Source organism: Schistocerca serialis, chromosome 5, assembly GCF_023864345.2.
Source record: "Schistocerca serialis cubense isolate TAMUIC-IGC-003099 chromosome 5, iqSchSeri2.2, whole genome shotgun sequence".
Lineage (NCBI taxonomy): Eukaryota > Metazoa > Arthropoda > Insecta > Orthoptera > Acrididae > Schistocerca > Schistocerca serialis.
Window position 1 is genome coordinate 380,147,977 of NC_064642.1, and position 20,102 is coordinate 380,168,078.

The window sequence follows — 20,102 nt, forward strand, 5'->3', positions numbered from 1 at the left end:
AGATAAATTTTTGGCTACAGTGCGACGAGAGGAAATTATGCCTCTAAAGTTATAGACATTATTTATTCGACATATGAAAAATAGTGAATTAATTATTTATACACTCCTGGAAATTGAAATAAGAACACCGTGAATTCATTGTCCCAGGAAGGGGAAACTTTATTGACACATTCCTGGGGTCAGATACATCACATGATCACACTGACAGAACCACAGGCACATAGACACAGGCAACAGAGCATGCACAATGTCGGCACTAGTACAGTGTATATCCACCTTTCGCAGCAATGCAGGCTGCTATTCTCCCATGGAGACGATCGTAGAGGTGCTGGATGTAGTCCTGTGGTGGATTGGCCGTGGTGGACCCATGAACCAGCCTGTCAGGTCACACAATCTACCTCCATTGGGCCTCCGTGTATGGGGCTGGTTAAAGGGGGATGTGTACGTGAAGAACTTGTCTCTCGTATCACCGTTGCTGTTGCCCGTGTTTGAGTCCGCCGAGGTGGTGTTCGATGTGTAAGACAACACAACCTCCAACGAGTTACATTAAGATGGGTGGGGGACGTATTGAATACCTGTTGTAGGATGGATGAGTCATCTGTTACACCATTATTCTGTTCACCACAGCGCCTAAACAGCATTTCGTCAAGTAATATTCATACTTGTCTTCGTAACCATTTATGGATGTGTGTAGTCTTCAACCTGCTCCAGTTCCGTAACGATCGAAAATCAGACACATGTTCATAAACCTTTTTCGGTTTATTTTCACCTGTAGAATCACCTCCTGAATCACACTGTATTTCGTACAGCTTCTTAGAGTTACTCTTAAAAACTGAAACGGCTTGGCAGACTACAGACGCATACATCAAACTTCTAATTGAATGGTGTCAGGATCTTTCCCTTAGTTGTGGAAATTATTTTGCTTCTGTTCATGTTTAAAGATAAATACTGTCTAAGTATTGCCTTACAGTCACACTTTACTGAAGTCACACTTTCCTGTACACAAAAGTATTACATCAACACTGTGAATCTGTTGTTTAGGCTGTTTGATAAATCATTTATATGCAATGAGAACATCAGTAGTTGTATTATACCTTTGTGGAACACATCTGGTAACCGAGCGAGGTGGCGCAGTGGTTATCACACTGGACTCGCATTCGGGAAGACGACGGTTCAATCCCGTGTCCGGTCATCCTGATTTAGGTTTTCCGTGATTTCCCTTAATCGCCTCATGCAAATGCCGCGATGTTTCCTCTAAAGGCGCACGGCCGACTTCCTTCCCCATCTTTACCTAATCCAATGAGATCGATGACCTCGCAGTTTGGTCTCCTCCCCAAATCAACCCAACCCAACCAACACATCTGGTGGTATTTTTGGTTCTGCTCAATATTCGCCGCACAGTATTATTTACTGGAAGTTAATAGAGTCTATAAGTCAAAAATTCTTCGAGCTCGTCTGTGTGTGTTTTCAGCAAGGTTGTAAAGCTCCGAAAACCTGTCATAGATGATATTTACGCGTTCGCCTTGATCCATTATTTGTAGGATACCGTACGTAAATACGCTACTACATTTTTGCACCAGAATAAAATCACATAAAATACAACTAGTACTACAACTATGGAACGTTCTAGATACTACGATGCGGAGCTATTTCCCGTCTGGCAGAGGAAAGTTTCCCCGGCGTGCGAAGAACAGCAAACAGAACGATATCGTCCGAACTGCTGCCAAGATAACACAATCTTAAGTGCATCAAATTCCGCTCGAATCTGTGCTGCTTGGTATAATCTCTGGAATATTATCGCTAGTACTACTACAAAGTTAAGAGATTAACTGCATCCTTCAAGAGTTTTGGTTAGAACAGTGCTTGGAAATAAGAGCAAAGTAGCCACGAAGCGTTCCTAGGTTAACTGCTAAGCTGTTGTGCAAGCAGTTCAAGTCCCAAGTGAGCATCGACAAATTCAGATTTCCTTTTTTCTCGAAAATAATTTTTCGATATCGCGTAGTTTGGGCGTCAAATGCGGTAGAAATATGCTGTGACTTTAATGATTTTTTCACGAAGCGTGAACCAATGGTGCTAAGATACAAGATTAATAATTTAATGCAGTTTGTCTCTTCTCTCACAATTTAGATCAGCACTGATCGTCATTAATGCTTAATAGAGACATTACTTTCTCCTAGAAGCGAAATATTCTTGGGAATTGCAATACTGTATTCGATTCTGCAGTGATAGTGGTCTTAAAGTACAACTGTGACAGTTAGTTACTTGCTTCATAATGTTATAGATGAAAGTTACGATGTGGCATGCGTCAACTTAACAAACGTGGTACACATATTAAAAAAAAATTGTATGGCTGCATGTTGGAAATTTACAAATTAAAAATGACACATTATTTCTGTTAAACAATTACTCTGTGGTACAGAAGGAGTTTTATGCATTAACATCTTCAGTCTATACGGACAGGAAAAAAATCGCAACACCAAGAGAGAGTTGTGCAACATAAATGGAAGTTGGCAGGCGTTTCTACATCAGAAAGATGATGTGTCTTCAGTTTTCTCACCAGTTGCGGAAGAGTGGGACTGGTCGCGCCGATATGAGGACGCACATTAGGTTTGCTTGAAATACACGCTGTAACGACGTGAGTGTCAGCTACATTTGAGACTGGACGTCGTGAGTTGATGTAAGTCAAGAATGCCTTTAAAGCGACAAAGACGCTATTATCAGCACCCCACTGAGTTTCAGCGAGGTCGTGCAATAGGTCAAGAATCTATATGTTCCTTCTGAGATATAGCAGAAAGACTTGGCGGGAATGTAGCCACTGTACATGACTGCTGGCAGCGGTGGTCACGAGAATACACAGTCGCAAGAAGACCGGGTTCCGGGCGGCCACGTGGCACTACCGAAAGGGAAGACAATAGTCTTCGGTGTATGGCTGTGCTGTATCGTACTGCATCTGTAGCAGGAATCCGAGCAACCACAGTGACACAACGAACTGTTGGAATTGCCGTGTGGCTAGGGCCTCCCGTGGGGTAGACCGTTCGTCTGGTGCAAGTCTTTCGAGTTGACGCCACTTCGGCGACTTGCGTGTTGATGGGCATGATGATGCTAAGGACAACACTAATACGCAGTCCCTGAGCGGAGAAAATCTCCGACCCAGCCGCGAATCGAGCCCGCTTACCACTCAGCTACCAGGGACGGGCGAACGAACTGTTACAAATCGGGTACTTCAATGACAGCTCCGATCTAGACGCCCTGTAGCGTGCATTCCACTGATCTCAAACCGCTTCCATTTGCGACTCAAATGGAGCCAAGTGAGAGCTCGCTGGATGGCATGGTGGAGGTCTGTTGTGTTTTCTGATGAAAGCTGGTTCTGCCTCGGTGCCAGTGGTGGCCGTGTGTTTGTTACAACGATCCCAGTTGAGGGCTTTCAACCAAACTGTCTGTGTGCTAGATGTACTGGACCTAGGCCTGAAGTTGTGGTCCGGGATGCGACTTCGGATGACAGTGGGAGCACTCTCGTGGTTATCTCACGCACTCTAACTGCAAAATTATACGTCAGTCTGGTGATTCGACCTGTTGTGCTGCCGTTCGTGAACAGAATACCAGGGGATGTTTTCAACAGGATAGCCTAACGCTCGCCCAAAAAATGGTTCAAATGGCTCTGAGCACTATGGGACTCAACTGCTGAGGTCATTAGTCCCCTAGAACTTAGAACTAGTTAAACCTAACTAACCTAAGGACATCACAAACATCCATGCCCGAGGCAGGATTCGAACCTGCGACCGTAGCGGTCCTGCGGTTCCAGACTGCAGTGCCTTTAACCGCACGGCCACTTCGGCCGGCTAACGCTCGCCCACATACAGCTGTTGTAACCCAATGTGCTGTATAGAATGTCGATATGTTGCCTTGGCCTGCTCTATCAGCAGGTCAGTCTCCAATGGAGCACAAATGGGACATCATTGGACGATAACCGAAACAGCATCAACCGTCTTTGTATTAACCGATCAAGTGTAGCAGGCGTGGAACTCCAGCCCACAAACTGACGTCCAGCACCTGTGCTACAGAATGCATGCACGTTTGCCTGCTTGGATTCAACATTCTGTCGGTTACAGCGGTTATTAATGTACCAGCATTTCACATTTGTAATGGCTTATCTCGTGGTTACGTTAACCTGTGAGCTTGCAATGTTAATCACTTAAGTATGCTACATAGACAAACGTACTCCCGAAATTTCATTACTCTACATTAATTATTTTTTTGGTGTTGCGACTTTTTTACGTCAGCGAATATCTGAAAAGAACTTTTGCTTTCTACTGTATAATATTCTACGATGTAATTGGACATATCGATGTGTATCATACAAAGACAATGATAATTGTAAAGTGCATTTATGATCTGCGTTTGTCTTCCTTTGTTTTTACCTTTTGTTGGTTGGCTTTTGTAGGTTCAGCACGCAAGACGCATATCAAATTGAGGTCTGTTAAGAAATTGTAATTATTTGTTAATTATTACTTGAAAATAGAGTTCATTATTGTTATAAATATGAGTGATTAATTATTTGTAACTCTAATTCCTCTCTCAGTAAGCATTATCTGTGTTAATTATTTATTTCCGCTGCAACGAGCGCAGCCATTGATGTTAGCGATTTGTATCGCGTGTTTGTCTGTGTTTTCCTTAGAAACAAATCAAATGTTTGCTTGATGAAATCTAAATAGTGCACAATAGGAAAGTAGAGTTTCTGTAAAGTTCAATAATCATTTAAAATACTTATTTGCTCTAACAATAGAAAGTCTCTATCAATTGTCTGCCGCCATCTTAACAATTATCACAGCGGCAAATTCTAATTACGCAACTCTGCAGACATAAATGCTGAACGTAATACAAATGTGTAAAAATAAATGTGCACTGGTGGTCCCGAACTCATTTTAATGAAAATGATTCGAATCAGATTGGTTTTTTAAAAACAGTTCTCATAGCACGATCCTTATAAGAAACTTTTCTAGCTGATGTATGGAGCCGACATTAATTACGCACGAGTTGCGAAGAATATTGTTTCAGGTAACATACGTCAGTGTTGTGCGCGGCTGATATTCGGTGGTTTTAATGATCAATTTGCTGAAGATAACTGTTTCCATCGTAATCCATAGTTGTATAGAATCTGTTGTATGAACTGCGATTTAGTCACACTTACACAACTTACAGACAACACTTTAACACGACGTTAACTTGGAGTTCTTTAGCAACTTGATCAAATCTTTAGCCGGGAGAAAAATTATTTAGTAAATACTCAATGTAATAAAATAAGATTATTATTTCCATTTACAAATTAGTTAAATACCAAACCATTGAATAACCCAGCGAACGCCACACCAAGCACGCATGCGACCATCATGATGCTGTAAACAGAACCTGGATTCATCCAAAAAAATGACGTTATGCCATTCGCGCACCCAGGTTCGTCGTTGAGTACACCATCACAGGCGCTCCTGTCTGTGGTTCAGCGTCAAGGGTAACCGCAGCCATGGTCTCCGAGCTGATAGTCCATGCTGCTGCAAGCGTCGTCGAACAGTTCGTGCAGATGGTGGTTGTCTTGCAAACGTCCTCATCTGTTGACTCAGGGATCGAGACGTGGCTGCACCATCCGTTACAGCCATGCGGATAAGATGCCTGTCATCTCGACTGCTAGTGATACGAGGCCGTTGGGATCCAGCACGGCGTTCCGTATAACCCTCCTGAACCCACCGATTCTATATTCTGCTAACAGTCATTGGATCTCGACCAACGCGAGCAGCAATATCGCGATACGATGAACAGCAATCGCGATAGGCTACAATTCGACCTTTATCAAAGTCGGAAACGTGATGGTACGCATTTCTCCTCCTTACACGAGGCATCACAACAACGGTTCACCAGGCAACGCCGGTCAACTGCTGTTTGTTTATGAGAAATCGGTTGGAAACTTTCCTCATGTCAGCACGTTGTAGGTGTCGCCACCGGCGCCAACCTTGTGTGAATGCTCTGAAAAGCTAATAATTTGCATATCACAGCATCGTCTTCCTGTCAGTTAAATTTCGCGTCTGTAGCACGTCATCTTTGTGGTGTAGCAATTTTAATGGCCAGTAGTGTAGAAAACGACCTTTGGACTATAACACTTGGGAAGATGACTTTGGAGAAGAGCAGGTCACATGTAGACTGAGACTGCTTCTAGAATCAGAGTTGCTATAGAAACACGTCCGCAATAATGAAATTTTCTGACAAATTAAATCTACATTCCACACTAGAGCTAGAACTCAAACCACTTCGACTGGGAGGTATCTTACAAAATGAGCTACCTGAACAGGAATCTACCTCATTAAAGTTAGCAGATGATGACATAAATATCTGTTGCAGTGTATCAACAGGAGACGTGGTAGACCACTGCGAGCAGGATGAGAGCCATAGCATGGGACCCACACTCACAGGTAACGGATATCGTGCACTGCAGCGGCGCGAGACCACAGAAGAAGAAAGCTTTCACCCCGGGGGCCTTCGCGACCGACCTCAAACCTTCCTTCATTCTGATGAAGGCGTTGGGTCTGCTGCCCATAGAAGGCATGCATACAGGTATTGCCGATGGCTGACCTTACTCTATTTTCTCCTTGCTTTTGCTAGCTGAACAAAGTGCTGCTTTTTTCCTACTTTAGTAATTTATTTTACTGCAAACATAGAAAGTTCTCTTGCACCAAGTTTATACGAGGCGTGTCAGAAAAAGTAATGAGACTGACAATATTACGAGCGATCTGGCAACGCGGAGTGTTGTGTAAACCGGTGTGTTTTTCTCTTCCAGGCGCTCAGTACGAGTTTCTGCTCCCTTCAGCCATCACGTTATTTTTGTGGGCACCGTCAGTGAAGTTGTGTTTTCGTTGCCTGTTACCGAAAATGGAATAGCGGAATTTAGAGGAAAGTTGTGCCATCAAGTTTGATGTTAAACTTGGGGAATCCACGAGTGTGGCTGGTTCAAATGGCTCTGAGCACTATGGGACTCAACATCTTAGGTCATAAGTCCCCTAGAAATTAGAACTACTTAAACCTAACTAACCTAAGGACATCACACACACCCATGCCCGAGGCAGGATTCGAACCTGCGACCGTAGCAGTCCCGCGATTTCGGACTGCAGCGCCAGAGCCGCACGGCCACCGCGGCCGGCCCACGAGTGTGGCCTTTGCAAATTTGAAACAGGCCTATGGGGAACATTCCTTACAAAGAGCACAAGTTTTTCGCTGGCATAAATCAGTTTCGAAAGGCCGCGAACACGTTGAAAAAAAATTAGCACAGGGAGACCTTCAACTTCAATGAACGACGAAAATGTCGAACGTGTCCTTGCTGTTTGACATCAAACTGACCTTTAATAATAAGGATCATGCGTGATCTGTTAAATACTTTCACCATACATCAAATTTTGATCAAAGCTTCACACTGGAATGCAACAGGTATGTTGTGAGTTGGTTAAGTCAACGAATATGATAGTGGAAGACATGTCTGTAGTGACAGACTGATCTGTACCACAGCTTGAGGTCAACGTTAGTTTGTAAGTCAACAGTTTGGTTGCGAAATGGCGGAACCTAGAATGTGAAAGCGAAAAACATATAACTAGTGAAAGATTGACGCTATCGTAGGCCGAAGTGCGAGTTGGGTGGGAAGGCACTTGTTTACTTGACAAATCGAATGAACATTGTATCGAAAGATAGATTAGGTTAGAATAGTAAAAACATGTTGTGATGAAATATTGGCACTATCGTAGCCCGAGGCCCATTTTACGTTGGAATGCAACTATCTGTTTGTGAGTCGGCGAAACCATCAAATGTGGTAGTAAAAAACATGTTTGTGGTGGCAGTCTGTACAGGAGCGTGGCCCAAAATGTTGGGTTGGGTTGTCTGGGGCAAGAGACCAAACTGCGAGGTCATCAGTCTCATCGGATTAGGGAAGGACGGGGAAGGAAATCGGCCGTGACCTTTTCAAAGGACCCAAACCGGTATTTGCCGAGAGCGATTAAGAGAAATCACGGAGAACCTAAATCAGGATGGCCAGAAGCGGGATTGAACCGTCATCCTCCCGAATGAGAGTAGAGTGTGCTAAAAACTGCGCCATCTCGCTCGGTACCCAAGGTATACATTACGACAGATTGCTACAATTTGGTTGTGAGTTGGCGACGTTGAAGGGTCTGACAGCGAAAAACGGTGGCTACGTTTTGGTGGAATGCAACAGTTAGTCTGTGAGTTCGCGAAGAGAGCGAATGTGATAGCGAGAAACTTGTCCGTGGTGACAGATAGGTCTGTATCATAGCCGGAGATGTAGGTTACATTGGAATACAACAGTTTCTTTGTGAAATGGAGAAGACAATGAATGTGATAGCGAAAACCGTGTCCGTGGTGACAGGTAGGTCGCAATCGAAGGTCGAGGTCTTGGTTAGGTTGGAATACTACAGGTTGTACCAAAATGGTGCTGAAAAACCTGACAGCTGAGCAGAGGGACAATCGAAGAGACGTTTGCGTTGATTTTCTTGAGAGGATTGTCAATGATCATGAATGGTTCAGTCGTACGGTGTCCAGAGGGTGCCTGGTTCAGTCGTGCGATCATAGGTGATGAATGCTGGGTTTTTAAGTACGATATTGAGAGCAAGTGGCAAAGTTATGAGTAGCACAATGAGACATCTCGTGGAACGAGCAAATTAATCTCAAAACAATGCTAATTTTCTTTTTTGAGAGTATGGGACAAACTGCGAACCAAGCGTTTTACAAAGATGTTTTTGAAAGGCTCAGGAGAAGGGTGAATCGAATGAGACCAGACACTGCAGACAAGTAGCTGCTGCATCGTGACTACGCCCCATGTCACACGGCCACTTCCATCATGGAACTGTTGACCTCAAAAGGCATTCCAGTTGTCCCACAGCTCCCCTATTCACCTGGTCGGAGAATTTGTGACTTTTTTGTTTTCTCGAATTTGAAAAATGTCTTAAAATGACGTCATTTTGGTACTCTGGAGAACATTCAAAAGAATATGACCAACATTTCAGAGGCTCTACGATTTGAAGCCTTTCAGCGCTGCTAGATTGGGAACAACTACTCCACCGATGTGTATTGTTTTTGAAAAAAATAAAAATTTTCATACATAAAAACCAGTCTCATTATTTTTCTTATACACTTGTATTTCATTGATAAGTACACCAGTCAAAAAGATTGTCATCCTCAGGAGCCACCGCCTTATTACCGTGTAACAGCTCCTCTAGACTCGATAATGGTCTCAGTCCGATGAGGAAGAGAGTCCACAAGTTTCTTTAGTTACATCGTATCCAGTTGAATCTAGTTATGATGATTAGATCCCGTAGAGCTACCAAACAGCCGGAATGTTGAGTGCTACATTTCATTCAGCACTAAAAATAGTCTCAAAGATTTTTTGTGGGATTAAGATCGAATGATTTAGTGCGTTAGTCGAGGTGTGACAGTGTGGCTGAGCATTCGTCAAACCATGAGCGTATGAGTGTTGCTTATGCTCACAGCAGTTATTATCTTGAAAGACAGAAGTGTCCACAGCGTACTCATCGCGAAGAGCGTGTAGACTACACTGTGGACTACTTCATCTTTATTTTTGCCCTGTTTATTAAATAATACCCCAAAGTATTTTGCCTTTTCCACAGCTACAATTACTTCTCGACCTACCTCAAAATTATTTATTTTCCCCATTCTAGTGACCTAGTACTCACACTTCTTCACTTTTATCTTCAGTTCAGCGTTACGTCATTCCTCTTTAAGCTTCCCTTTCATGTAGCTCATATCATCTTAACCCTCTGGTAGTACAGTCCCGTCATTTGCAAATTACAGGCCAAGTATCTTTTTCTCGCCATACTGTCACGCTCACGAGCTGAAACTTTCTATGCTAGGACTGCAGGACTGATCCTAGATACAGCTTCAAGAGGGTCGGTGACATTCCTGACACAGACTTTTATTCACCTCGAATTCTTCTGTCCAGCTATTCCCAATCTGTTTTCCCCATGTTATTTTCGCGTAATTTCTTAACAGCCACTAGCAGACTTTGATCCAAATCTAACTCTTTCAATTCTTCTCACATGTTTTGTGGGTACCTTATCATATGCTTTTCTCTCTGCTCGTAGTCCTGCTTCATATTCGCGGTAACCAGAATGAGTAGTCCCAAATCGCGGTACGAAAAAACCCCAAAACTTCATCGAACCATCTGTGGCCTGAACTACAACCAACAACACATTATACACTCCTGGAAAATGAAATAAGAACACCGTGAATTCATTGTCCCAGGAAGGGGAAACTTTATTGACACATTCCTGGGGTCAGATACATCACATGATCACACTGACAGAACCACAGGCACATAGACACAGGCAACAGAGCATGCACAATGTCGGCACTAGTTCAGTGTATATTCACCTTTCGCAGCAATGCAGGCTGCTATTCTCCCATGGAGACGATCGTAGAGATGCTGGATGTAGTCCTGTGGAACGGCTTGCCATGCCATTTCCACCTGGCGCCTCAGTTGGACCAGCGTTCGTGCTGGACGTGCAGACCGCGTGGGACGACGCTTCATCCAGTCCCAAACATGCTCAATGGGGGACAGATCCGGAGATCTTGCTGGCCAGGGTAGTTGACTTACACCTTCTAGAGCACGTTGGGTGGCACGGGATACATGCGGACGTGCATTGTCCTGTTGGAACAACAAGTTCCCTTTCCGGTCTAGGAATGGTAGAACGATGGGTTCGATGACGGTTTGGATGTACCGTGCACTATTCAGTGTCCCCTCGACGATCACCAGTGGTGTACGGCCAGTGTAGGAGATCGCTCCCCACACCATGATGCCGGGTGTTGGCCCTGTGTGCCTCGGTCGTATGCAGTCCTGATTGTGGCGCTCACCTGCACGGCGCCAAACACGCATACGACCATCGTTGGCACCAAGGCAGAAGCGACTCTCATCGCTGAAGACGACACGTCTCCATTCGTCCCTCCATTCACGCCTGTCGCGACACCACTGGAGGCGGGCTGCACGATGTTGGGGCGTGAGCGGAAGACGGCCTAACGGTGTGCGGGACCGTAGCCCAGCTTCATGGAGACGGTTGCGAATGGTCCTCGCCGATACCCCAGGAGCAACAGTGTCCCTAATTTGCTGGGAAGTGGCGGTGCGGTCCCCTACGGCACTGCGTAGGATCCTACGGTCTTGGTGTGCATCCGTGCGTCGCTGCGGTCCGGTCCCAGATCGACGGGCACGTGCACCTTCCGCCGACCACTGGCGACAACATCGATGTACTGTGGAGACCTCACGCCCCACGTGTTGAGCAATTCGGCGGTACGTCCACCCGGCCTCCCGCATGCCCACTATACGCCCTCGCTCAAAGTCCGTCAACTGCACGTACGGTTCACGTCCACGCTGTCGCGGCATGCTACCAGTGTTAAAGACTGCGATGGAGCTCCGTATGCCACGGCAAACTGGCTGACACTGACGGCGGCGGTGCACAAATGCTGCGCAGCTAGCGCCATTCGACGGCCAACACCGCGGTTCCTGGTGTGTCCGCTGTGCCGTGCGTGTGATCATTGCTTGTACAGCCCTCTCGCAGTGTGGGGAGCAAGTATGGTGGGTCTGACACACCGGTGTCAATGTGTTCTTTTTTCCATTTCCAGGAGTGTAGGTTAGACGCGTCGTAGCCCCGTCAGTGCACTTGACAACTTGCATCATACGAAAAGAGATAAAATTAGGACTCGTCGGACTGCAATACACACTTCCAGTCAGCTATTGTCCATTTCCTGCGTTGTTTGGCCATTAAGGACGTGCAGCCTGATATGCGACTGTGAGCAATGGGCCCTTATAGAGGTACCCAATTCCGAAGGTCCATTGCAGGAAGTTCCCTCTGAAACATTCGCTCGGAAACTGAGATGGACCCGTGTTCACTGACAGCAGCAATTCCTCAGAAATTGGAAATCGATCGTCACGAAGCATCACATTCGTCTCTGTTCGTTAGGATCTGCGAGTCTGAAATTATTCCTTACAGGAACGCTGCACAGTCCGCGTTGATATATCAACAATTCGGGCAACTTTATGTACGGTATGGTCCTGGACACATCGAAATACAAAGGCCCCTTTTTGCCATTCTGTCCCGTCTCCACGTCCACCAGTGGTATTTCACTGATTCCATACAACCAATACTTCACTGCCATCAGTTGTATCTGGGATGGCGGGTTAGATGACGGCCCGGTAATGGTTGTGCACAATGTACAGAGCTCCAAAGCGATCCGAGGTGGCCGAGCGGTTCTAGGCGCTTTAGTCCGGAACCGCGCGACTGCTACGGTCGCAGGTTCGAATCCTAACTGGGGCATGGATGTGTGTGACGTCCTTAGGTTAGTTAGGTTTAAGTAGTTCTAAGTTCTAGGGGACTCATGATCTCAGATGTTAAGTCCAATAGTGCTCAGAGCCATTTGAACCAAAATTTCATATTTGTAGCACTTTCTTAATTAATTTTACTTCAAATGTTATTTCTTCCACAAATCATTATTACACAAGAACGAAATTATTTCAGTGAATATTTAATACTGAGCGACTGCCCTCTCCGGAGCATCGCAGCAGACACTGCCAGCCTCTGGCGCGCTACTCCCGCCACCCCCCGAGCAACAACTGCCCACCATTGCACTGCCTCAGCGATATGTAATCGATATATCGCTTATGCCCTTTAATATGTTAAAATTTACAATTTTCTTTGTATGTACCTTTTTCATGACAAAGACGATAAATTCATTACATGCTTCTGTGAAAGCGCAAACGGGGTGAAAAAGCACAAGCTTTGTACTGTTTCTATTAAAAAGTAACAGTATGATGAATTTTTTTGGGAGTAAATAGATGTGAATATACAGGGTGGTCAGAAATTCTCTGAAAAGCTTTTAAGGGCAACTTGTGCTGAGTAATAACAGTTCAGAAAAAAATTCAATACGTTGCGCCGTTTCCTGCTTAATTGGCATTGAAGTAAGGCAATCAGGCTCGTCAGATGCAAATACTGTCAATTGTTCTCATAGCGTAGATGATGGTCCACGAGACTGCTCAGCCTTTGGCTCGGGTCCAATCTTTACTACAGTCCCATGTCTAACTTTTATATCTCTCTCTTGTTCGGTTTTAGGAAACCAAGTGAAGACCACGTTTGGCGGGCCGTCTGAATTTGCTTCTGCAACGATCTGATTGGCCAGCTTCAATACCAATTCATTCGGAAACGGTGCAACGTATCGGTTTATTTTTACAATTCTTCAACAACCTTAGATGCTCTCTGGACTGTTTTTGACAAACCTGGGTACCAATTATGCTGACAAACATTAAAAATGTATGTCAGACTTGATTATTCTCGTTGCTTACGTTCATTACTATGGCTGTAATCGCATGGCTGATGTGTCTGACGTATCACTGCTATTTTAGAGGTTTTTGATGTAACAACCAATAAACGAAAATCGTTGTCCCACGATCATCCTAACTGCCCTCTAACAAACTGAAAGCTGGTAGTCAAGGAAAGCAGGATTCGGTTACGACTGTGGACGGGGCCGTAATCAGTTACTATTGGTTCCCTTTTGCAATTACAAACATTTAATTTAAAACGGTTATTCCAGACTCAGCAATAAATAAAGATATCACACGTTATTAATGAAAGAATAAACAACTGTGTAGAGCACTTGCTCGCGAAAGGCAAAGGTCCCGAGTTCGAGCTTCGGTCCAGCACACAGTTTTAATCTACTACGAAGTTTCATATCAGCGCACACTCCACTGTAGAGTGAAAATCTCATTCTGGAAACATCCCCCAGGCTGTGGCTAAGCCATGTCTCCGCAATATCCTTTCCTTCAGGAGTGTTAGGTCTGCAAGGTTCGCAGGAGAGCTTCTGTAAAGTTTGGATGGTAGGAGCCGAGGTACTGGCAGAAGTGAAGCTGTGAGGAGGGGGCGTAAGTCGTGCTTGGGTAGCTCAGATGGTAGAGCACTTGCCCGCGAAAGGCAAAGGTCCCGAGTTCGAGTGTCGGTTCGGCACACAGTGTTAATCTGCCAGGAAGTTTCATATCAGAGCACACTCCACTGCAGAGTGAAAATCTCATTCTGGAAACTATTTAATTAATAGTGCTTTTAGTGCGTCACAATTTACCAAGTGAGCATAAGTGCAGACACAGCAAATAACGTTTTAAAAACGAGCCAATGTGATCCCAATTAGAATATTAAGGCAAGTAACCAAAGTCACGGCTGAAGGCCTTTAACGCCAAGAACGGCAGTTATAAGAAAAAAATTAACAAACACACTGTCAAACAGCAATGCAGTAGCATAGTCTAATTAAAAAAAACAGGCCACTGATCACCAAATGGGTGAGACAAAATGATGGTAAACTTGGTAGCACATTATGTAAACCTGCTGTAACGCCAAGAATGGCAATTATATAAAAAATTTAGCAGCATACAATAAAACAGCAAATAAAATAATAAAACACAAGGGCCAGTCACAGACGGTGCACCAAGAATCGACCTCTGAGTAGGTCAGGCAAAAAACACTTTCGCGACCTATGAGATCGACAGCCAAGAGTTGCATTCACTTCACAAGATGGTAACTCAGACTAGTGGCAGTCTAACGAATGACTAATGATAATCTTGCTGAGGCTACCAATAGACCAAATACAAAGATGTAAAAATACGCCAAAGCTAGAACCGGCGGTCTGGGCTCTGTCTGCAGAATACTGTGCTTAGAGCACCCGGAACGAGAAAGGAATAACTAGCAGCAGAGCAGAAGAATCGCCAACCAACCTACAATCAAGAAAACTGTCAAACTACATGCCTCACCGGACAGCAGCGGCAAGGCGAAGAAACGTACACTGCCATTACATACACTAACCGCCCAGGGTAGGTTCAAAAAGGCTCTCAGCACCATGGGACTTAACATCTGAGGTCATCAGTCCCCTAGAACTTAGAACTACTTAAACCTAACTAACCGAAGGACATCACACACATCCATGCCCGAGGCAGGATGAGAACCTGCGACCGTAGCCCCGGGGTAGGTAACTGGGGCGTTAACGGCCACGAGGCAGGAAAAATACCGCTCGTTGAACTTAACAAATAGTAACAAACTGAACACAATAAATAGTAATTAGAACTCCAAGAAGGCTAATCAGATCCACCTCCCCCAAACATTCCACTTGCTGCTCTTTGCCTCGGCACCACTATGAGCAGCAGCATGAATCCAAGTCACTGAAGAATCACAAGATCTCACAATGGTGGAGGTCTCTCTACTTGAATCCAAATGCACTCAACTTACAGCTTGCAGGATCCGGTTTGCGACGAGGTCGTGCACCCTCGTGACCACAGGTCTTCGATCTGGCAGTCCATGCGCGCCTCCAGCGGCCCCGGCGTGTTCGCGCACTGCGTGGACCTGGCTCCTCCTAAGTCCCCAACCGATCTGCACACTTATACCACCCAGAAGAACCACGGCGTCGCTCCAAAGACAGGGCCACAGTTACTATATATCGATAACCGCCGCTGCTGCCACTAGCTGACAGGCAAAGTTTGGGAAATAAATTGGCGCCAGTCAACATGAGAAGAAGACAAACAAGCGCAACCATGTCAACTAAACGTTATGGTCTGTCCTCCAACAGAGGACGAAAACCTACAAACAGCACCAACGCGAGCTACAGCATGGCTCACAAACTTTATTTTATGTGATGATCAAAAATGGTTCAAATGGCTCTGAGCACTATGGGACTCGACTGCTGTGGTCATCAGTCCCCTAGAACTTAGAATTACTTAAACCTAACTAACCTAAGGACATCACACACATCCATGCCCAAGGCAGGATTCGAACCTGCGACCGTACCAGTCGCACGGTTCCGGACTGCACGCCTAGAACCGCGAGACCACCGCGGCCGGCTTATGTGATGAAATTGTGTGTATATTCACATCCATTGCTCCTACTTTACTGCAGTTATCTTTCCTTACGCGCACTTCAATAAATGCCTACAAGTGCTTCGCATACGTCACTGCAGAAATCACAAACTGACTGAAATACAGCAGCTATTCAAATGCGTAACACTTGAGTAAACGTATACAGTTCCTAATAACCAAGGTGTAAATGCTAGCCTTTCTTGTCATTATGTTGCCCGTCAATTGTTAGTAATTGTAATGAGAAACTGGCGAAAAGCTTCAACCGATAAAGTTTTGGAATAATGGTAAGGAGGGGCGTAGCTGCAATTCAGTGCTTCACACTTGCGTGCAAGTGCTTTTCCTACACTATATTGCTTGCATCGTCAAAACCAACGCGCTTGCCATGCAAATTAATTCTGTCTGAATACCACAGTTTTTCGTCGTACCTGTGACTAGTGTTGTAACGAGTATAACGTGTGTGGTGATTGTTAGCGCCACGAAAACGATAACACATCGTTCCTAAGGCCGACAAGCAACACTCGTTCCCTCGTATGTTCTTCTGTTCCCTCCAGCGTAAAGGCTTGTTCTCGAGTACAAGCGAATTGTAGTGAAGGCTGAAGAATTATCTGAGAATGCTGGTTCGCTTATCTTTGTTTTCATTCACTCCGGTGTATATGACGCTTCACAGGCACATCACTTTAATAACATGGTACTTTGAGTGCTTAATATGTGGAGAAAGACAGTCTCTAAACCGGAGACTTTTGCCGGTAAATTTATTACAAGTGTAGTTCAGTACCTGGAGTTACATCCTAATCGTCTTTATGTTGACAGTACTACGTAAGCGCTAGTCAGTCGCTAGATGTCACGGTTCTGTTCGCTTCGGGCAGGTTTCAGCGCTGTGACCTCAGTCCGCTTTGCACCACAGAACACTAGAATATTAGAAGTGCAAGGTCCCTGTTACGTCGTGGAAATAGAACGACAGGAGCGCTCCAAGTGGCTGCGCAGTGAAGTCTGAGTACGAGAAATATGGTGCAAAAATTCGGATGGTTGGTTTTCGAAATACTAGGATAATTTTTTCAAGCTCGTATTATACTTGATTTTTGATCATCCGTAATACTGAGTGGGTTAAATGATCGCATTTATGTTTTTGTTTCATATGAGATAGAAACTGATTTCGTCACATGGTATTCTGTGGACTGCTTCCGAGTCTGTTTGTGAGCTGCTCGATTTAAATGCCCTGTTAACACTTTGCCGTTCGCACGTCTCGTACAAATGTATTCGCCTGGCGCCGGCAGCGGTAATTCGGATTACTTTGTTTGTCGCCGGCCGTTCTTGACTTATCGGGAGATTATAAAATTTTTAAGTTGTAACGCACTCCACAAGACTTGCACATTAAGTTTGTTGTTCTCCTTTTTTTGTTTTTGGAACATACATGGCAGTTCTTTCGTTTTCGTTCATTCGTTTCGGAAATAAGTATTAGCTGGTGTTCCTTTATGTGACTGGAAACTCTGTCAACCGGAGCATGATGACACGTACGCGATGTAGTGGCAACCCACATGTTTTGCTGAGAAGCAAGCACATGGTCTTTTATCCACGAATCAGACACTTTCAATAAAAAGTCGTGAAACAGAAGACTCTTGTGGTCTGTATTGAAATATTGCCTTGTACGGAACGCATTAAGTAATGCTCAATTAGAGAGGTACACACAAACCTTTTTTGACCATTTTGTAGTTTTTCTTTATATAGGGTAATGACTCAAGTATTTGTCCGCCCGATCCACTCCTTTCATGTATTTGTTGTAGTCTAATAAACTTTCAGGTTATTTTATTGTGTAACTGGTTTTTCTTCATATTTTTTCGTGCCAGCCAAAGTGGCATTATGTACTGTAGAGATCATTCGTATCGTTTTAGTTTTCGAAGCTCTCCATACCTGTGCGAGTACTTCACCTTTCCGTTGATGACAAGCTTCATACGCGTTGACTTTTGTGCGCATTAATTTTTCCGGAAATCCTATATTTCGCCGTATCGTTCCACAAACTCGAATTTTCTTTCACGTGACTTCTCTCCAAGTTCTACACTGTTATTAATAATTATCCATGTAGAGGCGATGCCTGCTTCCATAAGAAGGTGTCAATAGTTCCATCACTGTTTTTGCTAAAGGCTGTCCAGCGCCGCTATATGTCTTGAATGAGGAAATGCCGTACTCGAATCACACAGCATCCGAATGAGTATGCCACATTTCGTAACTTTCGACGGATTGTAAAATTTTAAAATTTAACCGTCCACGCCACGGTATCATTCCTTCAGCAATTGAGATGTTTTGACTTGGATTAAAGGTTTCCTTAAACTTTCTGGAAAAATAATCAATTACGAATTGTACTTTGAAAAGCCAGTCGGCATTATCCGGTTTATTGTTGCCGGAAAAAATGTAAAAATGATAATATTTGTCTGAATCGGTTGCGGGACATCGTTTTGCGAAATATCTGTGTGTATAAACGGATTCGTTGACCAATTATCATCGATCCTTGCTTTTTTTACAATTCCCATAAGGGCAGCAAGCCCTATCCATTTTCTAAGTTCGGGACCCGTAACGTCGACAAATTTGGAATTTTTTTAATCCAGTTTCGTCCATTGCAATTTTGACTGTAGTATTTGTTGGTTTAGTTCCCAATATACAATTTTACGATATCCTCGACGCTCTGTGTATCTTTGGGAAATATGTTTTGACCGGGAGATCCTTCAAATTTGTTATTGGTTCTCGGTAAATCAAAGTCTGACCACTGTGCACTGTCTTCTTCGTCTGATTCAGCCAAATCAGTTGGCAACCGTAGCGTTCGCCGAATTCTTCTTGGACGTATTTCACTACCTGCCAACGATTCTGCTTCACTTTCATATTTTTGGCATTCAATGTCTTCTTCCCAGCCCGCATCTCGTGGTCGTGCGGTAGCGTTATCGCTTCCCACGCCCGGGTTCCCGGGTTCGATTCCCGGCGGGGTCAGGGATTTTCTCTGCCTCGTGATGGCTGGGTGTTGTGTGCTGTCCTTAGGTTAGTTAGGTTTAAGTAGTTCTAAGTTCTAGGGGACTGATGACCGTAGCAGTTAAGTCCCATAGTGCTCAGAGCCATTTGAACCATTTTGTCTTCTTCCCACTCGACCACGTCGTCCGAAACGTCAGACTAGACGTCCGCGCATTCATCGTAAATAATCGTATCGTCTTTTTCGTCTGCCATGATGAGAGGGCACATACTTGTCAACGTGTGTACCTTATTGTTACCTAAACAAAACACCAACAGAATGCAAAAGATACTAAAGTAAAGTGCTGTCGCCGGCCACTGCGCGATACTATGCACACGACACCACTGTGGTGTCACCGGACGGCATAGTGTTAAGTACGTTGCGCGTATTCTACTTTTTTTCATCCGTTTTTCGTTCTCTCGCATTTACTGGAGGCCACCGAAATTCTCATTGATTTCTGTTAAAACGCACTGTTTGTAGAGTCATAGCTACCATCGCATTTTTAGCATTTGCAAGGAAGACTGCTCTAGTCACCAAGACTAAAAAGCATAGGGCCTACTCATCTACATATGCATCTGCATCTACATCCATGCTCTCCAAGACACTGTGAAATGCATGGTATTCAGTGGCGAGAATCAACATCATTCAAAGCAGAACTACGTACTGATTCCGTGGCAACGTATAATAAAGAGAAATACCAATACAGCGAAATCCTGCTAACACCAAGTTCTCCGTAAAATGCGAAAAACGGATGGAAACAAATTTAACGTACCTTACGAGCAGTATACTTAGAACGTATTTAATTCCAGCAGTTAACACTGAATTCGTAAGGAATAACAGATATGTATAAGTCACAAACCACCATGCAATGAAAGCAGCTTCTGTTTTATATGAAACAAAAGCAAATTTGGGAACATTTACTCCACCCAATACTACGGATACGAGAGGAGCGCAATCCGTATACGGTCAACATACTTACAACGTAATTGGTTCAAATGGCTCTGAGCACTATGGGACTTAACTTCTGAGGTCATCAGTCCCCTAGAACTTAGAACTACGTAAACCTAACTAACCTAAGGACGTCACACACATCCATGCCCGAGGCAGGGCTCGAACCTGCGACCGTAGCGGGCTCGCGGTTCCAGACTGAAGCGCCTAGAACCACTCGGCCAC